Source organism: Geotrypetes seraphini, chromosome 6 (genome assembly GCF_902459505.1).
Source record: "Geotrypetes seraphini chromosome 6, aGeoSer1.1, whole genome shotgun sequence".
Taxonomy (NCBI): domain Eukaryota; kingdom Metazoa; phylum Chordata; class Amphibia; order Gymnophiona; family Dermophiidae; genus Geotrypetes; species Geotrypetes seraphini.
This window is the reverse complement of record NC_047089.1, coordinates 171,120,431-171,145,895: the sequence shown is the minus strand read 5'-3', so window position 1 is coordinate 171,145,895 and position 25,465 is coordinate 171,120,431. Positions and strand designations below refer to the sequence as shown.

Here is a 25,465-nt window from a genome sequence, read left to right as displayed (position 1 = left end):
AGGCTGTTTTAATGACTGTAATCATTATTGCATGGGAGACCTCCTATCATTTTTAGTCATTTACTTCCTTGGGAAGAAGTGCTTACTGTTTTGCCCAGGATATATTTTGTTGACCAGTTTAGCTTAGCTCTTCAACTTGGAAAAGAGACGACTTGAGGGGAGATATGATTGAAGTCCACAAAATCCTGAGTGGTGTAGAACAGGTACAAGATGATCGATTTTTTACTCCATCAAAAGTTACAAAGACTAGGATACACTCCATGAAGGTACAGAATAATACTTTAAAAACCAATAGGAGGAAGCTTTTTTTTTCACTCAGAGAATAGTTAAGCTCTGGAACGCATTGCCAGAGGATGTGGTAAGTGCAGTTCATGTATCTGGTTTTAAAAAAGGTTTGAACAATTTCCTGGAGGAAAAGCCCATAAATTGCTGTTGAGACAGACATGGTAGAAGCCACTGTTTGACCTGGATCAGTGGCATGGAATGCTGCTACTATTTGGTTTTTTGCCAAGTACTTATGACTTGGATTGGCCTCCATGAAGATGGGATACTGGGCTAGATGGACCATTGATCTGATCCAGTAAGGCTATTCTTATATTCTTATTCTGTTTAAGGGATCTATGATATTATTTTATTTTTTTGACTACATTATAAAGGCACAAAGATGAGAGTGGAAACGGACAATGAACACTCCACTTAAGATCACTGTTGTAGAAAGATCTGTTTATTTCATGGACACGTATACTGTATAAGCTGTGGACCCGACAAAGCAATGTGTTTCGGCGACTGAAAGACGCCTGCATCAGGGGTCACTGCAACATTGTAAGTCACAAAATAACAAGTCCAACATGTGAAAAGGGCCAAGCAATGAGAAGCTGTCGAAACAGTTCTAAAAAAAAGTTTTTTAGAACTGTTTTGACAGCTTCTCATTGCTTGGCCCTTTTCGCAAGTTGGATTGATCCAACCTTGTTTTAACAGAGTACTTGTTATTTGTGACTTACAACGTTGCAGTGACCCCTGATGCAGGTGTTTTTCAGTCACCGAAACACAGTGCTGTGTCGGGTCCACAGCTTACATATGTGGCCATAAAATAAACAGATCTTTCTACAACAGTAATCTTCAGTGGAGTGTTCACTGTCCGTTCCCACTCTCTTCTTTGTGTTTTTGAGCCCATGGGTTCCTTGCCCTGTTGGACTTTTGGTGTTCGTACATTATAAAGGCAACATTTGTGCCAATATATGCCTTTAAACACTACCTCCCTCAAAAAAAATACAGAATAGTACACGCTCCAAGGCATGAATTCTGTCTGCATATGTGTCAGTAGAAAGTAGTGTATGTACATGATTTTGTAGAATAAAATACTGTATGTACACCAGTGCCAATCATGCTCCAGCTCCACCCATTCTCTGACAGACACCAGTGTATAGAGTCCATAAAGGTATGTGTGGGTGTTCCCTTCAGCTACTTTATGCATGTATGGTCCTAAGGCAATTTAATGAATGTCTATTTGAGTGTGTAAAACACTTTTCTACATGTTTAATTCACCTATACAATTATTCCCTAAAAACAAGATTTTAAACCTATAAGCAGAATGTTAATGGAAGTCAATAAGAAGCTTTCAAATCACGGGAAATTATAAGGTTGGGTTCCAGTCAAGAAAAAGGCAACAGGATTTCTGGAAAGTTGAGTTCTTAAAGAGGACTGTCCCTTATCTAATGTAAATTATTTGATAAGTAGCGCCGCCGTGAATTTCTTCTTTTGAAACCAACCTTATATTTTTGGGGGCGACTTTTTATTTGAGACATCTGTGTAAATATATTGTGTGTTATCGTACTGTTAAGTATGTGTTCTTTGAACCATCTCAATTGACAACTTTTGTGGCAATGTCTCGTGTGGATGGAAGAAATCCTTGAGCCCTATAATGTGACTAATAGAAGACCTCACTTCTAATATAGATGAAAATATTGAGAGTACACCAGAACAGCTACATAAAGGTTTATCAAAAGTGAGTGGCCTTCAAACAATTTCAAATCAAAATATATGGGGCCTGATATTCAGCTGGCAATAATCAGCGTTTTGATGTCCACCGCTGGCGTTAAACCCGGAAATTCAACATCAGGCTATGTCCAGGCATGCAGGGCCGGATTAAAGGATAGGCCTAGTAGGCATGGGCCTAGGGCCTGAGATGGGCAGGGGGGCCCGCCGATGCGGTGCTATAGGGCCATTTTGGCATCTCCTTCAACATCGCTGAATTGGCCAGCAGAGGTGTTGGGCCCGGGCCCCCCCGCGTCATCGCCCCGACAAATCTACTTCCAGAAGCATCGGCAGCCGCAGCACTCTAGACAGGCTACTTTGCGGCCTTCTGCTGGTGATTCCCTCTGCCGCGTCTTTGATGACATCATCAGTGATGCGGCAGAGGGAATCCTCAGCAATCTCGTGGTGCTGGGCCGCCCTCCTCCCTCCCCAGCCTGGCCAACAGTGCACAGAGAGAGCTGAGAGAGGGAGGGAAGAGCTGCACGAGAGCAGCAACATTAGCAGCAGCATACGCCCTTCCCAGACCAGACCCACTGTCTCCTCCTTCTATCTGCTCCATGCCGAGGGGATCTCATAGTCCTAACATGGCCAATACCGCTTCAATGACGACTACCAGCTTTATGAGGAACACGGCAAGGGGGCCTTCTCTGTAGTGCGCAGATGTGGGAAGAAAAGCACCTACCAAGAATATGCTGCAAAAATTATCAACACCAAAAAAGCTGTCTTCCAGAGACCATCAGAAATTGGAACGTGAAGCCCGGATCTGTTGACTTTTGAAACACCCAAACATTGTGCACCTTAATGACAGTATTTCTGAGGAAGGTTTCCACTACCTTGTCTTTGACCTGGTCACTGGTGGGGAGTTGTTTGAAGACATTGTGGCAAGGAAGTATTACAGTGAAGCAGATGACAGTCACTGCATCCACCAGATTTTGGAGAGCATGAATCACATTCACCAGCATGACATTGCAAACAGGGATCTGAAGCCAGAGAACTTACTACTGGCAAGCAAAACCAAGGGTGCTGCAGTGAAACTGGCTGATTTCGGTTTGGCCACAGAAGTTCAGGGGGACCAATAGGCCTGGTTTGAATTTGCTGGTACTCCAGGTTACCTTTCCCCTGAGGTCCTATGGAAAGTTCTCTATGGAAAACCTGTGGTGATTTCAGCATGTGGGGTGATTTTATATATGTTACTAGTGGGCTACCCACCGTTTTGGGATGAAGATGAGCATAAATTGTATCAACAGATCAAAGCAGGAGCATATGATTTCCCATCACCTGAGTGGGACACAGTGACTCCAGAAGAAAAGACCTTAAATCAACCAGATGCTAACAATAAATCCTGCAAAGCGAATCACAGCCGATTAGGTTCTCAAGCATGTTCTACTATGGCCTCCATGATGCACAGATAAGAGACTTAGAATGTCTGAGAAAGTTCAATGCCTGAAGAAAGCTGAAGGGTGCAATCCTCACAACTATGTTGGTGTCCCGGAATTTCTCAGCTGCCAAGAGTCTATTGGACAAGACAGATGGAGTAAAGGAACCACAAACAACTGTTGTTCACAATGCAACTGATGGCATTAAGGGGGTCAACTGAGAGCTGCAACACCACCACTGAGGATGAAGATGTAAAAGTTGGCAAACAGGAGATTATCAAGATAACTGAACAGCTGATAGAAGCCATCAACAACCGAGAGAGAAAGAGATAATGGTTATTGCGGATGGGCAGACTAGATGGCCCATTTGGCCTTTATCTGCCATCTTGTTTCTATGATGCCAGGCCTTGGAGCACCCGCTTAGGAGCTGCACTGCCTACTGGGGATGGGGTGACATAAGGAGGAAAAGGAGCAGAGGGGGAGAGAATTGCTACACCCAACTGAAGGGAGAAAAAGAGGGGAAGGAAGATGAGGTTAAGGGAGGGAGGAAGAGATGCCAGGGCATGGAGGTGAGAGAGGGAGGGAGAGATGCCAGGGAAGGAGGAAGATATGCCAGACCAAGGGAAAAGGAAGGGGGAAATGAAGGAGAGAGATGCAGGGAATCAGGGAAGGGACAAAAATGCCAGAGCATAGGAGAGGGAGGGGTGACAGAGAGAGAAAAATGGAGAGGTGGCAGAGCTGAAATCAGTCATGTACAAAGGAGAACCGGGGCACAGGATAGACAGTTTATGGAAGGAGCATAGAAAGAGGGAAGATGCCAAATGGAACGGGAAGAGGGGGGAAGTGGATGAAAGGGGCAGAGAGAAAGGGCACACAATGGATGGAAGGGGCTGATGGTGTATGGAAGAGGACAGATGCTGGCTAGAAAGAAGAGAGTGAAGACAAGATGATTAAAAGCAGAAATGACAAAAGGTAGAAAAAATACTTTTTGGGTACTTTAGAATAAAATAGTAATGTAGTTGTATTGATAAAACTTTTATAAACAGAAAATAAGGTAAACCCTCTTTCTCAGGTCAGGACAGTATAATGTAAGAGCTATGGCCTCTGAAAGTTAGGGCCTCTTCTATCAAACTGCGCTAGCAGTTTGTAGCACGGTGAGCCATGCTGAATGGCCCGCGCAGCTCCCAATGCTCATAGAGTTCTTATGAGCGTCGGGAGCAGTGCAAGCTATTCAGCGCGGCTCTCTGCACTAGAAACTGATAGCTCAGTTTGATAGAAGAAGATCTTAATTGAAAAATGGATTAGTCCAATAAAATGGTGACGATGGCCATCTTGGAGGTGCCCTACATAATGTGTACATTCGAAGCAAATAGGACCCATATTATAAGATAAAGCAAATTCCTTCTTCAGCCACTTCCACAGCAAGGTAGGCAAATGGTGTTCCAGCAAATGTTCAGGCAGCTCCAGCGATTGTGAATTCCCCCTCTTTGAGCGATTCTCCAAATCATCCAGTTTAGCTGACTTTTGCAAGTTGTTCCACTAGTGCTGCAATGGTTGTGGATGCAGTTACAGTGCGATTATCCAAATCAGAAACTTGCTGCTCCAAGACATTTGTTCGGTTAGTAGGGTCTGCCAATAAAGATTCTACTACTGTTAAATGAATAGACAGATTTTCCAATTTTGGGTTCAATGCCTTACTCACAGCTAATGTCAGTTGCTCCATGAGTGCTGAGGCCATTTGGAGCTGAGGCTCTACCATTTTATCATCGATGCCTTGGGACTTTTCTTTTGTTGTTGTTGTTGTCTTTCCAGATATCTCTCTCTTTAGTTTAGTTACAAATCTGTCCATAAACAATTCCAACAGATATCTAATATTGATTAAAGTACCAGCAATTCCTAATAATGGAGATCTGAGTGTGTAATGAAGTACGGGGCCCAGGAGCTGCATAAATCTGCATCCTGCCATTATATAGACATTTTTTTAAACTGAAAATTAGCCAACAATGGAAAATTTCTCTCATTATGCCCCCTCTCATATTCACATGAACTCTCCCTGTCCACCTTCCCTAGGCCTACCACCACTTTTGTCTTTTCTCTTTCTCCAAAATTCAGCTCCTTCCTTCTTCTCTCCTTAAGCACTACCCGCCCACCCCAATATGGACCTAGAAATATATGGGCTGTAGATGTAGAAATGCAGTATTTGGGAGGCCAAATGGATGACAGTGATAGCAAGAAGTTTCATACCTTCCAGGGAAATGTCTTTAGATGGGTTAGCTCTAAAGTATGTATTCCATTCTTTTGCCTCACACAAGCAGACAAAAACTGAAATAGAAACTCCCTTCTCCTCCACCAAAGAAATCTAGACTCTATAAGCAGTGCAATTCTGTTTTTTTAAAAAATGCATTTTTTTCCTGTACTCTGCTAAAATATAAAAATTGAGAACCTTTCTCAAAATGGACACATTCCAATCATTAAAAAGAATTAATTAAAAATAACTTTTTTTCTACCTTTGTTGTTGGGCATTTTCCTGGGTTGGTCCCAATCTGTTCCACTTTTTGTGTTGGTCTTCTAAATTCTTTTTGGAGGTCTGCTTTCCCATTTCTTCTCTCGTACCTTGCCCTCCTTCCCTTCCTTTTTTGCATCCAAAGGCAGCACAAAGTTAGATCCTTTGTTTCATATGTTTCATGGACATCCTCATTCCGTTTTGTTTGGATTCAGGGTTCCCTTCATATTTCTCTGATTTCCCTAAAGTCTTCCTTCTATTGACCTACATGATCATTTTTTAGTATTTGATAAATCAAAGCTTGAATTTCTACTCTGAAATTCCTCACCTCTTCTCCTAGATGCAGTACCACATGAGTACTTTTATCCTTTCTCCTCTCATTAGTAAGAGCTTAGACTGAAAGTCAGCAGCAGCTCAACTAGTCTCCTCCACTACATCCTCTACTTCTTTAGACTCCAAACTCTCTCCTAACTTGGAACAAAAAAAACCCACAGCCTCTTTTGTCTCAGGAAAAAGAAGGATGACACCAGCTTGTGCTTTATCTCTCACTCAGATTCATGAGAGATAGGGAACACCACCTGCTTTGTCTCACGCTTCTCAAGAAATACAAAAAACAGTTGGCTACTCTAAATGAGACCACTTCAGAACTTCAGAACTCAATGGAATTTCCCTTGGGCTTGCTAGGTCACCCCTTAGATTCTAGCAATTCTACCATTCCTAAAAGGGAGCACCAGACCAATGGTCCAGCATACTCTATATTCTATCCTCTCCCCTTTATACTGCCCTGTAGGGAAGCCTAAACCACTATTAAGAGAACAAGGGTTCCACTAGAAGAAGCTGCAAATAATTCAGGTTAAAATTAACTCTAAGAGGCAAAAAAGAAAAGGGAGTCATGAGATGGGATAGTGTGAGATGCTATAGGTAAGATGCAGAGATGATGGTGTTGTAAATCATCGCAGCTTTGAAAAAGACCAGATATCAATGATGAAAAATGAGATAGGAAAGAAAAAAAGATACAAGTTAAAAGAAAATTAGGAAAGGGAAAGGTAATGAAAGAAGTAATTTGCAAAAACTGCTTTGAATGCAAGAGCTTAAACTGGACTAAGAAAGAAACTGAGAAGTAGTGGTGTGATGTTGCTATTTGGAATGAATGATGAAATGAGACATGGCATTTTGCCTGTTCCAAAGATGAAAAATTTGGGAAATGAGTCTAGAAAAACCAAAGAGCTGCAAATAACCCAGACTCGAATAAAGCACAAGACTTTTAGTGACAGCAAGCAAACTGTGAAATTTAAATGGCCTGTCCCATTAGTTAAGGTTAAATTCCAGCTCTTGAGATACATACCCTCCTACCTCTGGACTCTAAAGGCATTGTTAACATAAAAGAGACAACTCCAGCAGAAATGCCAAAACAGACCCCAGGCAGAAATCCTGCTTCCACCATTTCCTTATAACTATGGCTACTAGTACAACAACAACAGACATGAACATGAACCAGGTGGTCTGCATTTACAAGATGTCTACATTTAGATATTTTTATGGAGGCCCTATTTTTTTATTCTTATGCAGCAATTCCTGTTTAAGGAATTTTGCTGGGGAAAGGCTAAGGAAATTATCTGGCCTTTCACGGAACTAAAACGCATGACACAGCAGGCATACACAAAAGATGATTTGCAAAGATAACCAATATCAAAATTCATAGGTCAATGCAACTAGCAATTGGACTCTCAATAAACAGATGCTACCCCCTGAGGACACCCCTGAGTATGGCGTGGATAACATGAGGTGGGATCTGGTAAATAATATTTAATGCTAAAAAATGCAGGTTCATGCACTTAGACTACAATAATCCAGGAGAATAGTATAGTATAACAGGCAAAGCACTTCTGTGTGCAGAAGAAGAGTGAGACTTGAGGGTGACTGTGTCTGATGATCTCAGGGTGGCAAAACAGGTAGAAAAGGCAACGGTCAAAACCAGGGGGATTTTTGGGTGCATAAGGAGAGGAATGGCCAGTAGGAAAAGGAAAGTGATAATGTCATTGTATAAGTCTCTGGTGAGGCCCCAATTGGAAAACTGTATGCAATTTTGGAGACCCCACCTTCAAAAAGATATAAATAGGATGGAGTCGGTCCAGAAGGCTGCTACAAAATTGGTTAGTGGTCTTTGTCATAAATCATATGGGGACAGACTTAGACACCTTAATATGTATACTCTGAAGAAAAGACAGTAGAGAGGGGATATGATAAAGATGTTTAAATATCTTTGTGGCATTAATGTACAGGAGGTGAGTCTTTTTTCAAATGAAGAAACTCCAGAAGGAGAAAGCGAGTTTAGAAACATAGAAACATGATGGCAGATAAAGACCAAATGGCCCATCTAGTCTGCCCATCCGCAATAACCATTATCTCTTTCTCTCTGAGAGATCTCACATGCCTATCCCAGACCCTTTTCAATTCAGACACACCACCTCTTCTGGGAGACTGTTCCATGTATCTACTACCCTTAGATTACTCTGGAGTCTATCACCTCTTAACTTCATCCTATGCCCTCTCATTGCAGCGTTTCCTTTCAAATGAAAGCCAATCAGGACCTGCGGTCCCTCCCACTGCATCCCAAGATGCATAGGGAGGGGGAAGCCCCATCATTTGCAGCATGCGACCCTGTAGGCAGGAGGGAGTGAGTTTCCCTCATGCTGTTTGCTCTTTCAAAGGTATGGGGGGGGAGGTTCCGGAGATGTGGGAGGGGAGCCCAGGAATGTTGACGAGGTACGGGATATCAGGGAGATGTTGGGGAGCTGCAAGATGTCTGGGGGATATGGGGGATGTCAGGGGGAGGGGTGTAGGGCTCTGTCAGCTGATCCTGGCAGGGAGAATCCCCATCAGCTGAGCTGCCTAGAATCCACAAAACTGGCTCAGCTGATGGGGATTCCTTCTGCCGCAATCAGACAAGGTAGTTTGTGGGTACGTCCACAAAACTTGGTTTTGTACTTTTTTCACGTGGACATTTTTATTTTTGAAAATGGTCAAAAAAGTTAGACGTCCTAAGGACAAAAACTTATATCTAGCTCATTAGATAGAGTGTGAGTTCATTAGAGAGTGTGAGCCTGTCAGCCAGAGAGGGAAGATGCTTGAGTACCTGAATGCAAATCACTTAGACTCTAAGTGGTATATTTTATTTTATTTATTTTATTTCTTCCATTTGTGCGTCGCACATATCTATACAAGCTCTAGGCGACATTACAGAGGAAGGGGTTAGAAGAGGGTAGGGAGGACTATGGAGGGCAGGAAGGAGTGAAGAGGAGAGAAGCATGTAGAATATTTCATAGAAATTCCTAACTTTACAGATAGGAGCACCATCTATTTAAATGATATCTAAATGAATTAAAGTAATATATAAAAAGGAATAGAAGGGAGGAACCGTTAAACAATAGAATTCAGGGAAATTCAATTAATAAAATCAAAAGAATAGGGGTAAAAACAATGGAATAACATTTAAAATAATTCATAAACTGGAAAAAAAAATCAAATAAGTCTGACAGAAGTCCAATTTCCTGAAGCAGCTCTATTGCCTCAGCATATTTTAAATAATCCCAATGGTAAAAGTCCAGATGGGACAGATATCAGCTCAGGCATTTCAGCTGCTACAGCCCTGATGCATTGCTTCCAGGCAGAAGATGCACAGAGATAGAACAATCCAGCACCGGGCCACACTGCTCTCGGTGGGCGGCGGATGCTCATGGGCTGCTCCCGAAGAATACAGCACTCTGCCTCCATTGGCGGACAACCAGGATGAAGAGTCCATGGCACGGCCCCACTTCACGGATCTGGAGACACCACCAGCTCCTCCCCAATGAGAGAGCAGACGCCTCCCACATCCTAGGCAACAACTAGCAGCAATCAACCATGCCTCCATGGTCCCGCCTATATAAGTACTATAAATAAATACATTTTTAAAAATATATAAGATAGACGTTTGGCATCTCTGAAAATGAACATTTTTCCTGCTGGGTTTGTGGACATCTTGCACAAAACGTCCAACCTCAGACTTAGGCGCACTTTTGATTCTGCCCCTCCACATGTGTTGAGTATTAGTTTATTAGTAGGAAGGTGTAACAAAACTGAAATTACATTACAGTGCTAGTATATATCGTGGCTACAAAAAATACAAATGCAATAGGTGTTCAGTGCCTTAAAGAGGTTACAGTATAATTAGAAAGAATATGATGATAGGGAAAACTGTTGAATTAGGACTGGGAAATCACAGAGAAGGAAGATTTTAAGGGGACTGTGAAACAACCCTTTTGAAAAGTATAACTTAAGATGAAACACCTGGTATAAGAAAAAAAAAAAAAAAAAGGAGTGAGTCCTTGACATAATATAGAACAAAAGAAAAGATAGAAAGGAAAAAAATGGATCCTTGAAACAATAAGAACCAAGAGTAGTAATGTCTGGATGGAAACAGAAGTAGAGATGTTGAGAAAAGGCATCAGAATACAGGGAATTAAAAGAATGAGAAGCTTGAATTTAATGTAGAAGAAGAATCAGTTGTGTGACACATGGAAGGAAGAGGCAGATGAAAACATTTTGAAAAGCAATTTTTGTTGCTGATGCATGCTAGATAGATTGCACTTGGAGAAGAGAAATCTTGAGTGGAATGAAGACACCAGCCAGAAGGAAATGAAAGGAGGCAACAATGCAAGAGAAGAGCAAGTAATGGGTTAGAGTAGGGTTACCAGACGTCCAGACTCATCCGGACATGTCCTCTTTTTAAAGGAAATGTCCGGGCATCCGGACAACTTTTCAAAACCTGCCTTCCAAGAGGTAGCTGCATTTTGTCTGGGTTTTGAAAAGCTTCCACCTCGGGACTGAGTCGAGAGGGCATCTGTACATCCTTGCATGGATGTGTGCATGCGTGTGATGTCATCGTGTAACACCAGCGCATGTGCAGATGCTCTCCTGATGCGGCTCCAAGCATGAGAACAGGTTGAGGGGATGGGGCTGGCGGTTGAGGCTGAGGCAGAACGGGGCGTGACTTGGGTGGAATGGGGCAGGGCTGGGTAGTGTCACAAACACTCCTCAGAGCGGAGCTCATCTGTGACAAACCTTGTGCTCTGGTGTGTCCCCCTACGACCAGGGGTATCTTCAGGACTTTTGCTTGGCCCTAGGAAACTGCCTAGGCCTGGGAGAAAACAAGGTAAGTACTGGCTTTAAGTCACCACACCTCAGTCAGAGTTCTTCAAGAAAAGAATAATGGCTTTATTCTGACCTTAGTGGTCCAAAAAGGTGTAACCCAAAGGCACATATCTGCAGCATTTCACAAATTCCATCTTCAAAGCAAAATAAAGATACAAAAGAAAACCAAAATACAGCTTGTCTTGCACGAATTCTTGCACTCTGGCTCAGCAATGAATTTATACCGGCATTCAAAACAAAAAACTAAACTTTCTCTCAGCAGTATTTGTCTCAGAGATATGAAAGATAGATTTCCAGCCTTCATATAAAGTCCAGATAACTTTTACAGCAGCAAAGGTTATATGCCTGGTTAGGCAGCAAGCAATAGCACAGCTTTGCAAAGAGTTCACTATCACTGCAGCTACCTCTTGGAAGGCAGTTCAGCTGTGAGAGATCATGTAATTATACTACCAGCAAACGGCAGCCACAGTAAAGGTTACAAACTAAAAACCATTCATTCAGCTCCCAGGTTCTTTAGCCCCAAACTTTACTTCAGGAAAGCAAGTTATCCACATTCAGGTGAGTACACTTCTTGAACCAGAATAATGGTTAGCTCAAAGACAGGCAGCAAATCCATAAGGCATTTCTTGCTCAGAAAGAAAAGGGGAAAAAAAAAAACCACCAGCTGCTTCCCAGCTACTCACTGCCTTTCAGTTTGTGTCCATGAGTTCTGCCTGGCTTTCTAGCATAGGGCCAGCATCTTGCACTTCCATTCCTTCCATACCTTCAGGGATCTGGAAGTCAGAGGTGGGGAGGCTTTCTTCCACCTCCTGCATCGGCCAATCTGGATCCTCTGTCTCTGCTTCCTGGCTCCCGGCTCTTGCAATGCTTTGGGCTGCTGGAGTGACTCACCCTCGTCACTTTCTCCTCCCTCTGCTATTTGCTTCAGCCTGCTTTCAGCTCAGAGCCAATCCCCTTCAGCCTGTAGAGGGGGATGGGCTTTGGTTCCCATGCAGGCTTTCCCTGCCTGGGTTTTCTAGGTGCAGCTAATTTCTCTCTGGCTTTCCTAGCTGCCTTATAGACCAGCTGCTGCTGCCAATCTGCTTGTCCCTTATCCAGATCACCACTGCTCTGGTCGTATGGGTAAGGGAGGTCAGCCTCAAGTTGGTCAACAGAATTAACCTGGTCAGCTATTCTGCACCAGATCCTATTAGGGGCAAAACTAGTGCTGGTGCTAGGTTTGTCACAGTAGAACTGGGCGGGCATAGGGATGGGGCTATGGGTTTGGATTTTACAATAGTAAAATCTGGTAACCTTAGGTTAGAGTTTTAGCTGCAGTGGAGGAATTATGCCACAACAGCAGCAGCCTGAAAATGTTAAAAGCATGCAAACAAAGAGAAAGACATCAAGTTCAAGAAAGTGAGAGGAGTAAATCAGAGAGGGGCATAAAGAAACAGAGATAAGATATGGCAAGGAAGAGGTGATCTGTTGCTTTCTTAAAAGCTGTCCTGATATACAAATAGCCTCAGGTATTACTGCCATCTACTATAATAAAACCCTAAGTGCACATGCACATTCCTACTTGCGTGTTCCGTTTTCCGTGATCAGTAGGTCCCTGGCAGGTAGGAGTGTGCATGCGCGCTTAGGGTTCTGTTTTCCTGCAAGCACGCTCACGGACCTCAAGGTGCTGTTGTTTGGTCTGGCCTGCTCCCTGCGTGCCTTGCCGTAGTGTATTTTTACGCGGCAGCGGCTCCTCTCATGATCCCCACCTGCGTCGGAAGACAGAAAGACAGACATATATTCTAGCACCCGTTAATGTAATGGGCTTAAAGACTAGTTAGAAATATTATTGTAACTATTATCATTACACTCCTCTCTCCTTATTTGTGGTTTCAGCACCCGCGGTTTCGACTATTCGTGGCTTTCAGCGTGCTGGCTCCTCCCCCAAAATTACTTCATCCATGGCCAATTTATACAATTGCCACCAACACCTATTTTTTTTTATATATATAAGGAAATCAAGTAAAGGGGTGCAAAGAGGGCAGGGAATAATCTTGCAAACCTGCCATTACAAAGGGGTGGGCTAAAGCCTCATTTCCACCTGGCTAAGTGCAATCTCGGCTCATCTCTGCCGGGACCCTCGCAAGCCAGGTGGCGGCCACCATCACCCCCCTCGAGTTCCTATTGCCATGGCCCGGACTGGAGCGCTGCCCAGCCATTGTCTGAGACTGTCACATGAGCGCCGCTTGAATTTGGGTCCGCGGCTCTGAGGAGACAGGCCGGGCGCGAGGGTGAGCCGGAGGTAAGAGCGGTGGTTTGGTGGTGTGGGAGAGGTTAGAGCGACGCAATGGGAGTTTGCAGTGGGATTCTCTCTCTCCCCTGTTCTGTAGACTGGGCCAGGGTTAAGGAGAGACCTGGGCAGGCGGGGGGAGGAGGAGGCTAATAACTTTCTCATATGTTATTCGCAGTTTTATCATATTCTCAAGGATTTTTAACAGAAAACCGTGAACAACATATGAGAAAGTTATTCATGGTTTTTCTGTATTCGCGGCTATGTTTTGCCAGTAACCACCGCAAATACGGAGGGAGGAGTATACCAAAGTAGAAGAGGTACCTGGTTTAAGACCTTATTTGAAGTAACTGAGTTTTAAAAGCTGAGACTTAAAAAGGTAGCACCATTATAAATATACATCTTCATATGCCAAGGATATAAATATTGTATGCCATTCCAAAAGATTGTATAAATGTCATAAGAGTCTTGTGGAACGCACAAAATATGCACATCCCTGTTATGGATGAGGCAAGGATAGATGAAGCAGTGAAAGAAATCCAGGGCTGTGCACAAAGGTGTCAAAAGCACCCTGGCTCTGCCTTGCAAAGAGGTTCAAGGGACGGTTGTCTCCACCCATTCATACTGTGAGGGCTGAAACCATGAGAAAAGTAGCTGGGCTGATGGTGAGAGAGTGACCAATGAAACCTGGCTTAAATGGCAGTGCACTAAGCAGTAGGCTCTAAGAAAGGGAATAAAAATACCTTTGTGCTTTCAGGGGAAAAAAAAGATATTTTTACTACAATCCGTCATAAGGCAGCTTTCATAATGTTAGCTGGAAACAAATCAAAACAATGCTATAAACCACTGTTTGTTACATTGCAGGGCCGGCAAGATCTGATTGGGGCCATCGGCAGCGTCTGGGCTGCAACGGCGATGAGCGGCATCGGCGCTCCCCCCACCCTCCGCGACGCAATTCAAGTTTGGCAACGCCCTCCCCCCAAGTACTCAAGATCGACAACGGGCCTCCCCCCCTCCGGCGATGGCACTCAAGTTTGGCAACAGGCCTCCTTCTCTCCCCGGCATAAACACCACTTCAAATCGGCAACGAGGTGCTCAGCCCAAAGCTTCCTTCTGACTCAGCTTCCTGTTTCCGCCCAAAGCACACTGTACACAGAGAAAATGTTAATTATTTATATTCCGTGGGTTTTCAAAGAGATCAAGGCAGATGACTTTATGCAATGTCACCTCAGGAACAACTATACAAAAATAGACACATATACCCCCTACCTTTTACTAAACCATGATAGCAGTTTTTAGCGCAGGGAGCTGTGCTGAATGCCCCGCACTGCTTTCAATGCTCATAGGCTCCATGCACTAAAATCCACTACTGGGGTTTAGTAAAAGGGAGCCATAGTGCAAAATATAGACAGCAGATATAAATTCTCAAAACGGACACATTTTGATTGCTAAATTGAAAATAAAATAATTTTTCCTACCTTTGTTGTCTGGTGATTTCATGAATCTCTGGTAGCACTTTATTCTTCTGACTTTGCATCCAATATTTCTTCCCTTCTTTCAACCTGCTGTATGCTTCCAGACTTCATTCCCTCCCCCAACTTTTTCTTCCTCTCTCCCTGCCCCCCTCCCCTTTCTTTCTTTCTGTCTTCCTGTCCCCCCTTTCTTTCTTTCTTTTTCCCTTCTTTCTTTCTGTCTCCCTGCCTGCTCCCAAGCCACTGCCATCAGGGAACAGGCCTCCAAACCACCACCGCCGCTATCGGGGAACGGGCCTCCAAACCACTGCCACCCCAAGCTCTCCCTGCTTCCCCACACAAAAGCGTTGGGCCGACCAGATTTCCTCTCCCCAACGTCATTTCTGAAATCGGAGAGGAAGTTCCGGGCCAGCCAGGCAGCGATTAGCTGGCCCAGAACTTTCTCTCCGAAGTCAGAATTGACGTCGGGTGGGAGAAGTTGATTGGCTCGGTGCTTCTGATTCAGGAAGCAAGTAGAATGTAAAGGCAACGCGATCAACTCATGTTGCCTTTGCGATCTACTGGTCGATCGCGATCGACCTTTTGGACACCCCTGATATACATGATATACAGTTTACAGGTTACAATTTGCCATAGTTATTCCTTACAGTGCAAGTTTTCCAATGCAAGTTTTATCCTAATTTGACACACTTAGACAGTGTACAGGTTAAATTTGCCATAGTTACAGTGCAGGATTTTTCAATACAGTTTTCCTAATGTGACATATACTGGGATCCAGTACCAATATACATTTCTTGTAATTCATCGGTCATGGGCAGGGGAGTTAGGTAAAGAGGTATGTTTTTATTGCTTTCCTAAAGTTGAGGAGTCTTTCAAGGGATCAAATCTGCGAGGGCAGTCGATTCCAGTGGCATGGTATAAAGTGGGAGTAGGAACGTTTATTAGTAATTCTACCTCTCTTGATGAACAAGGCGATGGTTTGTTACATGGCAGTAACACTTCTCTCCTATAGCGTAAGCAATCTGATGATCTGGTTGCAGTTATGGGTGGATTAAGACAGTATGGGACAAGCTCAGAGTCTCTCACATCATGGTACTGTTTCTCTGAATGCCAGTGGAGGTTCCCAACAGTCCTTTCTGGTAAAAGCGCACCTGAATCTCTGATTTCAAATCACGGTGCTTTCTCTCTTTGTAAATTGCCATCCTACTGGCGCTACGTCCATGCCATACCATCAATTGCACAGTCACTACACTCTTTTCTCCCTCCAATCACACACACCAGAGAGTCTAATATGACATTTTTAAACTGTATTGTACTGAAAATACAAAACAAAGAAATCTCTAACTAACGCTTGCTAAAAAAGGACAGGAAAACTCAGCACAGCCTTCTGTTTTGCTCCCTCAAAATTTCATTCAGCTCAGGAAGTGTGATGTCATAGCATTCAAAAATGTTTTCTGTGAGGCCCTATTGTGCTCACTTGGGAGAAATAGTTCAATGTGCTTTCCTTCACTTCACCAAGTTTGAGCTCAGATTGTTAGTCATGGATGACATCTAAAATTGATTTGTGGACACATATTTGGCTCCGTTTTGTACCATGAACTTACTCCTTTATTAAAAAAAAAAAAAAAAAAAGAGTGCACTGCATGCCATGCCCAGACAACTGTTTATGAAGGTAACCACAACATTTCTTGCCTCTTGTAAATGTATTGTACATTTACAGGTGGCTTAACACAGATTCCTCTTGGAATGTGTAATGCCGTACCAAAAAAAAAGTTTCCAAAATATGGTTATCTACTGGAATAAAATAAAAGGGTATTAAAAGTCTAAAAAGTATATTTCTAGGATAAGCAGCATAAAATCTTGTTTTATTAGGTACTTGGGACCTAGTTACCGTATTTTCACCCATATACCGCACACCCGTGTAAAACACGCACACGGGTATAGTGCGCGGGGAACAGAAATTTATGTAAAAAAATTTTGCTATAGCGCGGACACACGTATACCGCGCATGCCGCCCCAACTCTCCTCTCGCTGCCCCGACTCTCCGTTCGCCGCCCCGACTCTCCTCTCGCCGCCCCGACTCCCCTTTCGCCCACCCCAACTCTCCTTTCTGAAGGACCGCTCACACCCCCACCTGAAGGACCGCTCGCACTCCCACAGCCTCCCCCCTCCCCCTCCCGCAAGGAGAAGCTGCCTACCGTTGTTTCCGGATGCCAGTGAGCCCAGCTGCTTTCTCTGCCGGCGGTCCCGCCCTTTCTCTGAGCCCTGCGCTACGCTGCTTCCTCTTCCGGCGGTCCCTTGCTGCTCCTTGTGACCCTGGGCAAGTCACTTAATCCTCAACTGTCCCAGTTACATTAGACAGACTGTGAGCCCGCCAGGACAGATAGAGAAAATGCATGAGTACCTGATTTTCAACCCGTTCTGAGCTCCTTTGAGGGGATGGCTAAAAAAAAAAAAAAATCTTTAAAAACATTTAGGGGTCCTTTTACTATGCCACACAAAAAAAGTAGCCACTGCTGTGTTTAGCCTGAGGGATTCTCACTGCTGAGGCCTCTTTTTAGTGTGGCTTTAATAATAATAATAACGGTTTATATACCACAGGACCGTGAAGTTCTATGCGGTTTACAATGATTATAGAGAATGTTACAAATTGAATAGAATTGACATAGTTAGTGTCTATTGTTTAGCAGATTTAAGATGGCCGATAGTGTCATTTTCTTATTAATTTGCCAAGCGCAAAATTAGCCCGTGTCCATTAGCATGTGAACCCTCAATGCCACCTATTTAGCAGTTGTTAAGGGCTTCCTTTCTCCTCCTGCACTAATCAGTCAGGATGCATCAGTGCCCACAAGCTAACCAATTACCACAGGGCATGCCTACTTTCCCCAAAACACACCCCTGTGCTATAGAATAAAATGTGCTTTTTTTAGTGTGGCATGCACCAAACCCACAGTTAACACGTGGCTCCTGAGCGTGTGCCACTAGTGACATTTTTAGGCAGCGGTAAGCACGTTAGCATTTACTGCCACTTAGTAAAAGAATCCCTTAATTTGAGGAGAGATTTGTCAATTTTGAGAGTTCGCTTTTAAATTTTGCATGCCATCTACATATTTTTCCATTTGCGTATTAATTAATTAATATTTATTTATTTATTTAAACATTTTAGTTCAAAATTTTTTTTATTGATTTTAACATTTCTAACCCGCTTAAACAGTTGGGATAATTTCTTCCCTGCCTCACTTGAAATCCAGCGATTTCTCCACGTGTGAGATTTATGATTACTGCAGATCACGAGATCTTTGGAAGATGGAAAGAACACCCACAATATGTGACTATCTCTGGAAAAAGGTGACTAAAGCTAACAGAAGCAAAAAGAGGTTTTAATGAATTTTGTCAGAGCAAACAATTTGTAATACAACAGTGCTCATCCTTTTATGATAAGCAGTATACTGTATCCATCAATAAATTAATTAATTCAAAGGACTGCCAGGGAGAGTCAAGGACCATTGTGGACCTGTAGGCTGCCTCTTGAATTCATCAAAGACACAGCGCCTGTTCACTGGAAAGAGAAAGCTTTGTGTTGCTATTTTTACTCACAAATACAATATCTAATCATGGCTGGAGGCTCAGAAACTATCAGTGTGTCAATTATCATTTGCCAATCTTTGTAATGGAAAAGTTGTGAAGAAGCAGGAAGGAGGAGCTGAGACTGCACAAGGAACTGGTAATTGTTGAGTGAGGAGGTAAAACAGTGGGATATATAGGGGTGAGACAGATAAGTGAGTGTACGGTAATTACTTCCAATGCAGTACTTGGAGAGACCCCCCAGGAAAGAGACTTGGGAGTACTGGTAGACGTCAATGAAGCCTTCGAAAGGGTCCAGAGAAGAGCAACTAAAATGGGTAAGGGGATAGAGGAGGTGCCGTACAGTGAGAGATTAGAAAAACTGGATCTCTTCTCCCTTGAAAAGAGGAGACTGAGAGGAGACATGATCGAAACATTCAAGATAATGAAGGGAATAGACTTAGTAGATAAAGACAGGTTGTTCACCCTCTCCAAGGAAGGGAGAACGAGAGGGCACTCTCTAAAGTTAAAAGGTGATAGATTCCATACAAGCATAAGGAAGTTCTTCTTCACCCAGAGAGTGATAGAAATCTGGAACGCTCTTCCGGAGGCTGTTATGGGGGAAAACACCCTCCAGGGATTCAAGACAAAGTTAGACTTACCTGCTGAACCAGAATGTACGCAGGTAAGGCTAGTCTCAGTTAGGGCACTGGTCTTTGACCTAAGGGTCGCCTCGGGAGCGGACTGCTGGGCACGATGGACCACTGGTCTGACCTAGCAACAGCAATTCTTATGTTCTTATGTTGTGTGAATATTTTCTCCAGTGTCATTTTAAATCTATTGCTTAGTAGCTTAATTGTATGCCCCCTAGTCCTAGTATTTTTGGAAAGAATAAACAAACAATTCACATCTACCCTGTCCACTCCACTCATTATTTTATAGACCTCTATCATATCATCCCTGAGTTGTCTCTTCTCCAAGCTGAAGAGCCCTAGCCACTTTAGCCTTTCATTGTAGGGAAGTCGTCTCATCCCTTTAATCATTTTTATCACCCTTCTTTGTACCTTTTCTAATTCCGCTATATCTTTGTTGAGATATGGTGACCAGAACTGCACACAGTATTCGAGGTGCAGCTGTACCATAGAGCGATACAAGGGCATTATAACATTTTCATCTTTGTTTTCCATTCCTTTCCTGATCATTTCTACCATCTCTCCTGCCGCGATCGTTGGGGGTGGTGGAGAGTTCCGGCAGAAGATATTGTGCATCTCTCCTGCCGTGGAACATTGGGGTGCGTTTGGGGGTTCCAGGCAGGGGGGGGACTGGGCATCCCTCCTGCTGTGCGATGTTCGGGGGGGGGGGGGGGTGTTCCTGCAAGAGGGATTGTGCATCCCTCCTGCCGGTAGTCTTCAAGGGGGGTGGAGACAGGTTGCTGCTAAACTTATCGCAGCAGGGCGATCCCTTGCCACAATAAGCTCAGCGGTAACCCGATTCTCTAACTGGTGTCTGTAACATGGACGTCGGTTAGAGAATCGGGTTCTTTTAGGCGGGCCTTTGTGTTTAAGATGTTAAATTTCCTATATAAGGGGCTGGCTTTTATCCAGAGTTTAGAACATATTAAGTCTGCCTTTAAGACTTGTGTGTTCTCATATATCGATATATTAATAAACAATTGTTCAACTGAGCACAAGGTAGTGTTTATTTCCACATTAGTGCTTACTGCAGCTCTGTAGACAGACCTTTAATTCCAAGTTTCTAAGTTTATTAGTTTTTAATATACCGACCATCAAACAAATGTCTGGCCGGTTAACAATAAAATTTAAAAAGGTAGATTAAAAATAGTAGTAGGTGTATAAAAATAAATAGAGTGAACATAGATGACAAAGACTAGACAAACTAGAAGGTGAGGGTAAAAGGGAAGGAAGGGGAAAAGTTACATAATTTAGAAGAGAAGGAGAAAGTGGGGTGGGGATAGAACGTAAAGGGTAAGGGCGCTTTCTTAAAGCAAATACTTGCTTAAAGAAAAAAGGAAGTAATAAAAGAAAAAGAGAATAAAAAAAAACAAAACAAAAACATGCACCATTATCTACAGGCCTGTTAGTGACACTTGGGTCACAAAAACAAAATAATAATACATACAATGTAAAAAATTGCACTGCTTCTTATAATGTGAAGTTGCTCCTTCGAGATATTTGTTGACAATGCAGTTGCTTTCGAAATTGCTTTAACAGCAAATGTTATCTGCATGTTCAAAGAAACCTAACATAAGTGCAGGGAAAATGGTGATGCATTATGTGGTGAGCGGGAGGGTGGAATCTCTGTCCTTGTTTCACTTTATGAACATTAAGAAGCATTCGCTCACTGGAAGCTGGCACAAGTTCAGATGAGACTCTCCTGCTTTCTGAATCAGAACCAAACTGGATCAGTCACGAAACCAAATATTCTGGTGGTCCCTCAGATTTCCCAGTTTGTTTTGGCTATTGAGTACACTGTGCGTGTGGCTTTATATATATAAACAAATTAATTAGAGTTAAAGATTAGTCATTACACAGCAATCCCTCAAGAAAGACTATAATCATAAAAATAATAATTTAGATTTATATGTATCTTTCATCCTAGCACCATCCAAAAATATTTTAAAATTATGTTTAAATTATGAGCAGCCATCTTTAGAGTGCTGACTTGGAAGCAATTTCTGGCAGTTAGACAACGTGGCAGCTTACTGTCTAGCTACAACTGAGTGGTAAAGACAGAACAAGCACTTGAAGTCATACCTTGTTAGGTTTCCTGATTTGTAGTTCCTGATAATCTGGTCTTTGGTATACAACCAGCCCGCCCTTCTTCCAATTTCCAAAAACAGATCCAGTGTTCAGGATACTCCAGAGTGTTCATGAGAAATAATTTTATCTAGCTACCTACTCCTTTTGTATACTGTAATTTGTTTACCCCAAATACCAGACCTGTTTGAGGACTGCATTTGGGGGACCCCTGCTGTGGAACTTGGACCCGTGTCTCCTTCTTTATGTCTGTAAGAAAATAAACTGGTATTATTCAGAGAAGGACCAACTGCTCAAGTATGCGCCTTGCCAATAAAAACGCTTCTGGCTTCCTTCTTAAAGGTCACTTAATGGAAACTGGATGTTAGGAATTCACTGCTGCAAAAGCCCTCCTTAGATCCATCTTACAGCACACGCCCTCACAGCTAGGCCAGGGGGGGGGGAGATGGAAAACAAATTGTGTTATTTATCAGGGACTCAAACCAGAAAAAAAAAAATAATCTTACTGCTGCATCTGGTTGTAGTCAAAGTTAGAGGGGGTTGGGGGGAGGGATTTGTATATTGCCTTTTTGTAGTTTTTACAACAATACTCAAAGCAGTTTACATACAGATACTTCAAGCATTTTCCCTATCTGTCCCAGTGGGCTCACAATCTATCTAATGTGCCTGGGACAGTGGAGGATTAAGTGACAATGAACAGCGCAGGATTTGAACCCACAACCTCAGTTTGGCAGGGCTGGCTCAGGAGGTTGAGGTGCCCTACGCCAACATGTGCTCTGGGGCGCCCTCCCAATGATATTGGAGGGAAAGGATTTTGGCATCATTTATCTCAGGTACCCTCAGCCAGGTACCTCACCTTGCTTATGGCTTAAGCTGGCCCTGGTTAGAGGTTGTAATTGCTAGTTTTCAAATTCATTCATTCATTTTTCAAATTTGCTATTCCATCTCTCATCACGGCATCAATAAAATAATCATAGCAGGTCAATATTCAGTGCAATTTAACTGGCTAGAAAAGGTTCCTGGCTGGTTAAATTGCCTGTTCGGAACTAACCATTCACTTAACATGCTGCTGAAAATATCTGGTTAATGTCTATCTCAAAATCATCTTTTTGGGGGGCATTCTGGGGATGGAGTCAGAGCTTGGCCAGTTATGTGCCTATATTCAGCATTTAACCGGCCATGATAGCCACATCATAGGACCACATAAAAGCCAGACCTGTCTTGATATGGTGCTTCATAGCCAATTAAGCAGAAATTAAATCCTGAAGCCAAGACATGGCCCAGAATTGAACTTCCAGGAATAACTCTGGTAGCGGTCAGTTAAAAAGAGGCCCTCTGGTCCTTCTAGTAGAATCCATGGATTAACAGAGCCTCCAATCAGGCTGGGGGGAGTGGTGCATTAGGGAGGAGTATACTATCCTATAAAAAGAGGGACGTGAGAGTGGAGCTCAGTCTCCCTTGAGGAGGCCAAGGTATAAGAAGCCAGAGCCTCATCAGAAGCTTGCAGCACTGTCTGAAGGTATGGCACGTTCTTGTTTTATCTGTTAGGTATTTTTGTTCTCCACAAGCAATGCTCCATCTAAGCATTGGCTGGGTGCATGTACATTTTTTTCTCATGTGATCGACAAGTTATAAAAACCAACAATTTTCCAGATTTTCAAATATTTTTACGAGTGATGGCTCATGTGCTCAGCATAGAGGGAACATAGCCCACAAGATGCTTTGTCTCTTTTGAGTATGTTTTGCTATAGACCAGTGTTTCTCAACTTTTTCAAGCCAAGTACCCCCTAAGCCTAACAAATACTGAGTACCCCCGCCCAAACTGAGTACCCCTGACTCCACATAAAAATAAAACCAGAAGAATTTACAACATAGTATTAATAGTAAAATAAAATATTCGCTGCTCCTATACCTTACACATCCCACAATTCTGTAGCTGACCCTCCGAATCGGGTGCCAAACTGGAGCAGTCAATGCAGATAGCACAGTGAATCAGGCCTTTTCTTCCCTCACACCACCATACAGAAAGAGAACAGAAAGTTTAGTTAAAATCAGGCCCATAACACCTAACTGTCATAATAACAATTCTTGCACTTCCTCTCAGGTCCTTCCAGCCTGGCACACCTCTTGCCCATTACCAATCGCTGCTTGGCTGGCCCGCAACTTCCTCTCCGACGTCAGAATTGACGTCGGGAAGAAGGCTTCTGGGTGGCAAGAAGCAGCAGCTGCGGCGGACCAAGGGGGGGGGGTGAATCGGCGCTGGAGGGAGGGAGGCAAGCTTTAGCACGGCAAGGAGGGGAAGCGATCACCGGTCCATTGTCCCTGTGCACAGTGTTGGGACGCTGTCCCTGAAAACGGGACATTTCGGCATCCCGAAACAGTGGATCGGGACAACGGGATGGTCGGTCCAATAATGGGACGGTCCCATTGAAAAAACGGGACGTATAGTCACCTAAGTATGTAGTTATACCAGACTATATTCTGTTCAGGAAAGACAGGTAGGAAGAAAAGGGGGTGAGTAGTGTTACATGTTAAATATCATATTAAAGCCACCCAATTGCAGGATCTGCAGGGCAACAAAGAGGCACTGTGGATCAATTTGGAAAGAGGGAATGGTGAATATATTTACACTGTTGTGATATACAGGCCTGTTTTACAGACGGAAGAAACATAGAAACATAGAAAATGACGGCAGAAAAGGGCTATAGCCCACCAAGTCTGTCCATTCCAAATACCCGCCCCCCTGACTTTACTCCCTTAGAGATCCCATGTGAATATCCCATTTTCTCTTAAAATCTGACACGCTGCTGGCCTCAATCACCTGCAGTGGGAGTCTGTTCCAATGATCCACCACTCTTTCGGTGAAGAAGTACTTTCTGGAGTTGCTATGAAACTTCCTCCCCTGATTTTCAGCGGATGCCCTCTGGTGGTCGATGGTCCCATGAGACAGAAGATATCATCTTCCGACTCGATACGGCCCGTGAAGTGGATAGAGAATCTGGAAAATCTGTAAATCCAGGCTGACCCAATCCCCGAGCAGTCTGTATTTGTGGACTTGTATTGTACATTGTTTCATGTATTTTGGAATTCTTTTGGACAAATTTTTATTTGTTGTTATAGATATTTGTGTGATGCGGGGAATTCATGCTGAAACACGATAGTGTTGAGTCCTTCTTTTGAATATTTTCTGTCTAGGGACCTAAGATAGGCAACTTGCAGGTCTATTTTTTATGAGTAATAAACTTTCAGTTCTTTATGGTGTTTTTCCCATATCAAGGTTTTTTTTTTATGATGATTCATTTGGTCCACCCCTGCTCTCTTTTGTTGTTGGTCATTTGTTCTTACGGGAACTTTTCTTTTTGTGGGTTTTTTTTTTTTTACTTTTATGATCATGTACCTTATTTGTGTAATCCAACTAGGTTTCATGTGGAATGTAAATAAAAAGTCAATAAGGTACTTGTTCAAATCCCTCTACTTATTTTCTGTGTATTTTTTTTTTTTATGGGGGTGGGGGGATAGTGGAACTCTTGTCTCCCCTTTCTTCAATTTGCTCAAAGTCCTAGCTGCAACTGTCACAAAGGAAACAAAACAGTGGAACACATCGTTAAAGACCACCCTTTCTGTCACTCTGGGGAACGTGGCCAATAGTCTCCCTAACTTGGCTTCAACATGTGGACACTGTGCTATGCTGCTACCGCTGCTGTACTCTAAGAAGACAAAGAGGTTATTACAACTGTTATAAGAAAATAATGATATTGTTCTTTCTCCCTTTAACTCTTTGGAAGCATTTGTGCCTACTGGATGCCAGAAGCTTGCTATAGGGCAGGGAAGGCCATCAACCCTGGAGGATGAAGCTGAATTGCTTGCATTGTTAAGAAGATTGGAACTCTGTTTGGATAAATGGTGCTACTGTTGTTACGTACTGCCCTTAAGAAATGCTGAGCTGTATGTCACAAAACCCATTCAGAAGCCTATCTGCAAAGTCTTTTATGTGGGTAAATAGTGATTTACGCAAGTAAATGCCTAGCTGAATATTTCTCTCCCTTAATGCAGCTGAAAGCATGCATCTTGTTCTAAACTCTTGGACTTGTAGCCACCCTTAGAGAAGATATTCTTTAGGGCGAGTTTAGGCTGAGGGGAAGATGAATGCACACTGCGAGATCTGTTTGTGTGCATTATTTTTCAGGAAAAAGGGCACACACAGAAACATGTGCAAACGTCTGCAAGTGCAGTATACTCAAGCCAAGTGGCAGGTTGAAATGTGCACACTTGGGGCA

The 25,465-nt window shown here is 43.2% G+C and overlaps 1 protein-coding gene and 1 pseudogene across 1 annotated transcript in view; one reads left to right on the top strand and one right to left on the bottom strand.

The window, feature by feature from the left end:
* ARHGAP6 (Rho GTPase activating protein 6) overlaps positions 1-25,465 on the bottom strand; it is an 825,592-nt gene that overhangs the window by 514,241 nt on the left and 285,886 nt on the right. The window lies entirely within an intron of this gene.
* On the top strand, positions 2,630-3,743 carry LOC117362296 (annotated as a pseudogene).